Raw genomic sequence first — 7,068 nt, forward strand, 5'->3', positions numbered from 1 at the left:
TATTTGTCAATTCAACTGTTGTAAATGAAAGAAAATCTACAATCGACTTTAATAACTTGTTATCAGCACAATTTTACATGTTTTGAAATGGACCTTTGACTCAAACAGAATTGCAGAAAAAAACACCGCAGTATGCAAACCAACCTACGTGACACAATTTCCATTTGGAGAGTAACATTGGGGTGGAGTGACTATTTTAGATTATAGATCACAGAATCCCTACAGTGTGGAAACAGGCCATTTGGCCCTACAAGTCCACACCGACCCTCCAAAGTGTGACCCAGCCAGACCCATTCCCTTACATTTACCCCTGACTAATACACCTAACCTACACATCCCTGGACACTAGGGGCAATTTAGCATAACCAATTCACCTAATCAGAAAATCTTTGGATTGTGGGAGGAAACACACTCAGATATGGGGAGAATGTGCAAACTCCACACAGACATTTTGAGATTGAAATTGAACCCGGGTCCCTGGCACTGTGAGGCAGCAATGCTAACCACTGAGCCCCGCTGTCTTGCAGAAACAGCCATGTTTAAAGATTTACAAAAGAAGGTTACTGCTGTGTAAGAGCAGAGGGAACTGATTCAATGTTAACCTCCAAGCAGAATACTGTTGAGAGTTTGGTTTCTGTATGCAAGGAGAACAATAGACGGAGGTCTTGAAGTTTATGTAATGTGACGTATCAACCAAAAGCGTGACATTGTTTAAAAGTTACAGTGTAGCATCTTGGAGATCCACTGGCATGCTCTCCTCCTTCCAGTGAGAAAAAGAGGTCATGCCATTGAGATGTCCAGCATGGAAACAGACACTTCGGTCCAACTCGTCCATGCCGACCAGATATCCCAACCTGCTTGTAGTCCCATTTGCCAGCATTTGGCCCATATCCCTCTAAACTCTTCCTATTCATATAGGCAAAATTGAGGACAGCAAATGCTGGAAATCAGACTCTCGATTAGAGTGGTGCTGGAAAAGCTCAGCAGGTCAGGCAGCATCCGAGGAGCATGAAAATCGATGTTTTGGGCAAAAGCCCTTCAGGAATGAAGGCAGGGAGTCTCCAGGGTGGAGCGATAAATGGGAGGGGCGTGGGGCTGTGGAGAAGGTAGCAAAGAGTACAGTAATTGAATGGGGGTGTGGATGAAGGTGATAGGTCAGAGAGGAAGGTGGAGCAGATAGGTGGGAAGGAAGATTGGCAGGTAGGACACGTCATGAGGATGGTGCTGAGCTGGAAGGTTGGAACTGGGGTAAAATTGGGGGAGGGAAAATGAGGAAACTAATGAAGTGCACATTGGGGTTGAAGTGTTCTGAGGCGGAAGATGAGGCATTCTTCCTCCAGGCATCGGGTGGTGAGGGAGTGGCAGTGGAGGAGGCCCAGGACCTGCATGTCCTCAGCAGAGTGGGAGAGGAAGTTGAAATGTTGGGCCACGGGGCGGTGGGATTGATTGTTGTGGGTGTCCTGGAGATGTTCCATAAAGCGCTCTGCGAGGGGGCATCCAGTCTCCCCAATGCAGAGGAGACCACATCGGGAGCAACGGATACAATAAATGGCATTGGTGGATGTGCAGGTGAAAATTTGATGGATGTGGAAGGCTCGTTTGGGACCTTGGATGGAGGTGGGGGGGTGGGAGCCATGTGCGCAGGTTTGTAATTCCTGCGGTGGCAGGGGAAGGTGCCAGGAGGGGATTGTGGAATGTTGGGCAGCGTGTACCTGACCAGGTAGTCACAGAGGGAACTATCTTTGCAGAAAGAGGAAAGGAGTGGGAAGGAAAATATATCCCTGGTGGTGGAGTCCATTTGGAGGTGGGGGAAATGTCGTTGGATGATGTAGTTTATGTGAGGATTGGGAGGTGGAAGGCGAGATTAGATTTCATGGAATACAGGGAGAACTAGCCATTTGGATACAGAACTGGCTCAATGGTAGAAGATAGAGGGTGGTGGTGGAGGGTTGTTTTTCAGATTGGAAGCCTGTGACCATTGGAGTGCCTCAAGGATCGGTGCTGGGTCCACTACTCTGTCATTTATATAAATTATTTGGATGTGAGCATAAGGGGTATGGTTAGTAAATTTGCAGATTACACCAAAATTGGAGGTGTAGTGGACACCGAAGAAGCTTATCTCAGATTACAACGGGACTTTGATCAGATGGACCTACGGGCTGAGGAGTGCAGATGGAGTTTAATTTAGGTAAATGCGAGGTGCTGCATTTTGGGAAAGCAAATCTTAGCAGGACTTATACACTTAATGGTAAGGTCCTAGGGAGTATTGCTGAACAAAGAGACCTTGGAGTGCGGGTTCATAGCTTGTTGAAAGTAGAGTCACAAGTAAATAGGGTAGTGAAGAAGGCGTTTGATATGCTTTCCTTTATTGATCAAAATATTGAGCACAGGAGTTGGGAGGTCATGTTGCGGCCATACAAAACATTGGTTAGGCCACTTTTGGAATATTCCGTACAGTTCTGGTCTCCTTTCTATCGGAAGGATGTTGTGAAACTTGAAAGGATTCAGAATAGATTTACAAGGATGTTGCCAGGGTTGGAGGATTTGAGCTATATATGGGGAGAGGTTGAATAGGCTGGGGCTGTTTTCCCTGGAATGTTGGAGGCTGAGGGGTGACCTTATAGAGGTTTATAAAATCATGAGGGGCATGTATAGGGTAAATAGATAAGGTCTTTTCCCTGGAGTGGGGGCATCCAGAACTAGACAGCATACATTTATGGTGAGGGGGGCAAGATATAAAAGGGACCTAAGGGGCAAACTTTTCATGCAGAGGGTGGTGTGAGTGTGGAAATGGGCTGCCAGAGGAAGTGGTGGAGGTTAGTACAATTGTAACATTTAAAAAGCATCTGGATGGGTCTATGAATTGGAAGGGTTTGGAGGGATATGGGCCAGGTGCTGGCAAGTGGGACTAAATTGGGTTGGGATGTCTGGTTGGCATGGACGAATTGGACCGAAGGGTCTGTTTTCATGCTATACATTTCTATGACTTCAAGTGAATGAATGAATGGAAAAATACTGCACTCAAACATTTATGACATGAACAAACCCCCTGTCACTTTTGCACCAGCAAAAGATTAGTCTTTTTGTTTCACCTCATTGGGAAAGCCTGGCTGGAAATCAAGCCTCATAATTCCTGGGGTTATTATAAAAGTTAAAAATTTTAGAAGAATACTCAAAATTCCTCAATTTACCTAATTTTAGACCCTGACTAACAAATCATGGACCAAGTTTCTGTACTTAAGAATTGCTATTTATAACAAGTAACTAGATTCCTGCTACAGTTAAACAATTACAAACCACTTACATATAACTACTCATTAAAATTCCCCTATATACAAATGCAGACAGATAAAAAGCAACCCTGGGTGCTTGGGACATAAGGAAAGACAAGGTAGACAGTTCAATGGACCTGTTCCATAGGATTTGCTAAGATGATCCTCTTGGCTTGTCAAAACCCAGTGTTTAAAATGGTATCTCCATCTCCTCTGTTCTAACGGAAACTGTCCCATTTCCCAGCACACCCACCAACCCCTTAGTCAGATTTATACATCCTGATATCGGGCAACAGGCTAGCAAATCTGTTCTGTAACTGCTTCATCACTTCGATATTTCTGGGCATGCAGCCGAAAATGCCCAATTGCCCATAGCAGTTTGTAATTTATTCATTCTGCTTTCATGGAATGGGTGTAAATTCGGAAAAAAAGATGTATATTGGACGTGTAATTAACTAGCCAGCAAAAGTTGTCATGGTTGGATGTGGCAATTGCTCAAGTCAAGACGGCTTCTTCAGCATATATTAGTATTTAAGCAGGGATTTCTTCTGCAATGTCAGCATTGTTGATTCTCAGCTGTTGGATGATCTTTTCAATCTCATGTTGGGGTTGCTCTGAGATGGTGACAGATGATGGAATGCGGTCAAATCACTCACATAGAGGGCTGAGTGACAATTGTGGAGATCCTCAAGGTGCTTCCTCAAACGAGAGTGTTCATTGCTTCCGTGATCATCATGAGCGCCACTCCATTCTTAACTCTTCTTAGTTCTTAACAAAAGGAGATAAAGTCAATTGAGTGGTATTCTTGCTGTCTGGCACATTGAATGTTTTTGAAAATATCTTCCTTAAATGACTCCCTCAGGATGTCCTGAAATCTTCCCTGAAAGAAATGTAATATCCCCACTGATTCATTGGAATCTCCCATCCAAGACCATCTAATTTGGAGAAGTATCTATGAAGTAGCCAATCATTTTGAGCATCTGCAACAGGCCAAGATGGAAAACAAGGCAAAAAGTAAACAGAGCGTGTAAAAACCTGAGCATTCCACCCACGTTGGAAAACTCCACCTGTGGCAATGTTGTGGATCCAATATTGGACTGTATAATCACCTCAGGAGACAACAGCGGAAGAAAATTATCCTCAGTCCTGAGGGACTGCCTTCTAAGGAGAAAATTGTATAAAAGCATTTCATAACACATATTTGTTTTAATGAGTGAATGCAAATCTTGCTTTTTGCTTTCATTTGGTGTATTATTTTCCTGTTAACTAATAATTGATTTTTGTTTATTTTAGTTTTGTTTAAAAGTGTTAACACTTACTTGTTATAGAACATAGAACATAGAAGGATACAGCGCAGTACAGGCCCTTCGGCCCTCGATGTTGCGCCGACCGAATCCTACCTAACCTATACTAGCCCAATAACTTCCAAATGCCTATCCAATGCCCGCTTAAATGACCATAAAGAAGGAGAGTTCACCACTGATACGGGCAGGGCATTCCATGAACTCACAACCCGCTGTGTGAAGAATCTACCCCTAACATCTGTCCTATACCTACCACCCCTTAATTTAAAGCTATGTCCCCTAGTAACACCTGACTCCATTAGCGGTAAAAGGTTCTTAGTATCTACCCTATCTAAACCCCTAATCATCTTATACACTTCTATCAGATCTCCCCTAAACCTTCTCTTCTCCAATGAGAACAGCCCCAAGTGCCTCAGCCTTTCCTCATAAGATTTTCCTACCATTCCAGGCAACATCCTGGTAAACCTCCTCTGCACTCGTTCTAAAGCTTCCACATCCTTCCTATAGTATGGCGACCAAAACTGCACACAATACTCCAGATGAGGCCGCACCAGAGTCTTATACAACTGCAACATGACCTCAGGACTCCGGAACTCAATTCCTCTGCCAATAAAGCCCAGTACACCATATGCCTTCCTCACAGCACTATTTACCTGGGTGGCAACTTTCAGAGATCTGTGTACATGGACACCAAGATCCCTCTGCTCATCCACACTACCAAGTAGCCTACAATTAGCCCAGTAATCCATCATCTTGTTATTCCTACCAAAGTGAACGACTTCGCACTTAGCTACATTGAATTCCATTTGCCACATTTCCGCCCAGCTCTGCAACTTATCTATATCCCGCTGTAACCTACCACTTCCTTCCTCACTATCCACAACTCCACCGACTTTTGTGTCATCCGCAAACTTGCTTACCCAGCTTTCAAGTCCTTCCTCTAGATCATTTATAAAGATAACAAAAAGCAATGGTCCCAAAACAGATCCTTGTGGTACACCACTAGTAACTGCGCTCCAAGATGAACATAATCCATCAACTACTACCCTCTGTCTCCTTCCAGCCAGCCAATTCCTAATCCAAACCTCTAATGTATCCTCAATGCCATACCTCCGAAGTTTTAGCATTAGCCTACCATGGGGAACCTTATCGAACGCCTTACTAAAATCCATATACACAACATCTACTGCTTTACCCTCATCCACTTCCTTGGTCACCTTCTCAAAGAACTCAATAAGGTTTGTGAGGCACGACCTGCCCTTCACAAAACCATGCTGGCTATCCCTGATCACGTTATTCCTACCCAGATGTTCATAAATCTTATCCCTTACCATTCTCTCTAAGACTTTGCCCACCACTGAAGTCAGACTCACTGGCCTATAGTTGCTAGGGTATCCCTACTCCCTTTCTTGAACAATGGGACCACATTCGCTATCCTCCAGTCCTCTGGTACTATTCCTGTTGACAACGACGACATAAAAATCCAGGCCAATGGCTCTGCTATCTCCTCCCTAGCTTCCCATAGGATCCTGGGGTAAATGCCATCAGGCCCAGGAGACTTATCTATATTCATCCTTTCCAATATTCCCAAAACCTCTTCCCTGCATATTTCCAGGGCATCCATTCTAATTATTTGTGATTCCATATTCACATCAGCAACAGTGTCCTGTTCCTGAGTGAATACTGATGAAAAGTACTGATTTAATGTCTCTCCAATCTCCTCCGCCTCCACACACAACTTCCCACTACTATCCTTGACTGGACCGATACCTACCCTAGTCATCCTTTTATTCTTGACATACCTATAGAAAGCCTTTGGGTTTTCCCTAATCCTACCAGCTAAAGACTTTTCATGTCCCCTTCTCGCTTCTCTTAGCTCCCTCTTTAGCTCCTTCCTGGCTACCTTATAACACTCAATCGCCCCTACTGAACCTTCACGCCTCATCTTTACATATGCCGCCTTCTTCCCTTTCACAAGGGACTCCAATTCCTTACTAAACCACGGCTGCCTCACAAGGCCCTTTACACCATGCCTGACTGGTACATACCTATCGAGGACACGCAGTAGCTGCTCCTTGAACACTCCCCACATCTCATTAGTGTTCTTCTCTTGAAGCCTGTTTTTCCAATCCACACATCCTAAGTCATGCCTCACTGCATCATAATTTCCCTGCCCCCAGCTATAGCTCTTGCCCTGCGGCACACGATTATCCCTCTCCATCACTAAAGTAAAAGTCACCGAGTTGTGGTCACTGTCCCCGAAGTGCTCACCTACCTCCAAGTCTAACACCTGGCCTGGTTCATTACCTAGAACCAAATCCAATATAGCCTCCCCTCTTGTTGGCCTGTCGACATATTGTGTCAGGAAACCCTCCTGCACACATTGTACAAACACCGACCCATCTAATGAACTCGAGCTATAGCTCTCCCAGTCAATATCTGGGAAGTTAAAGTCCCCCATAACAACCACCCTGCTACCTTCACTCTTTTCC

This window comes from Hemiscyllium ocellatum, chromosome 4, assembly GCF_020745735.1.
Source record: "Hemiscyllium ocellatum isolate sHemOce1 chromosome 4, sHemOce1.pat.X.cur, whole genome shotgun sequence".
NCBI classification, from domain to species: Eukaryota; Metazoa; Chordata; class Chondrichthyes; order Orectolobiformes; family Hemiscylliidae; genus Hemiscyllium; species Hemiscyllium ocellatum.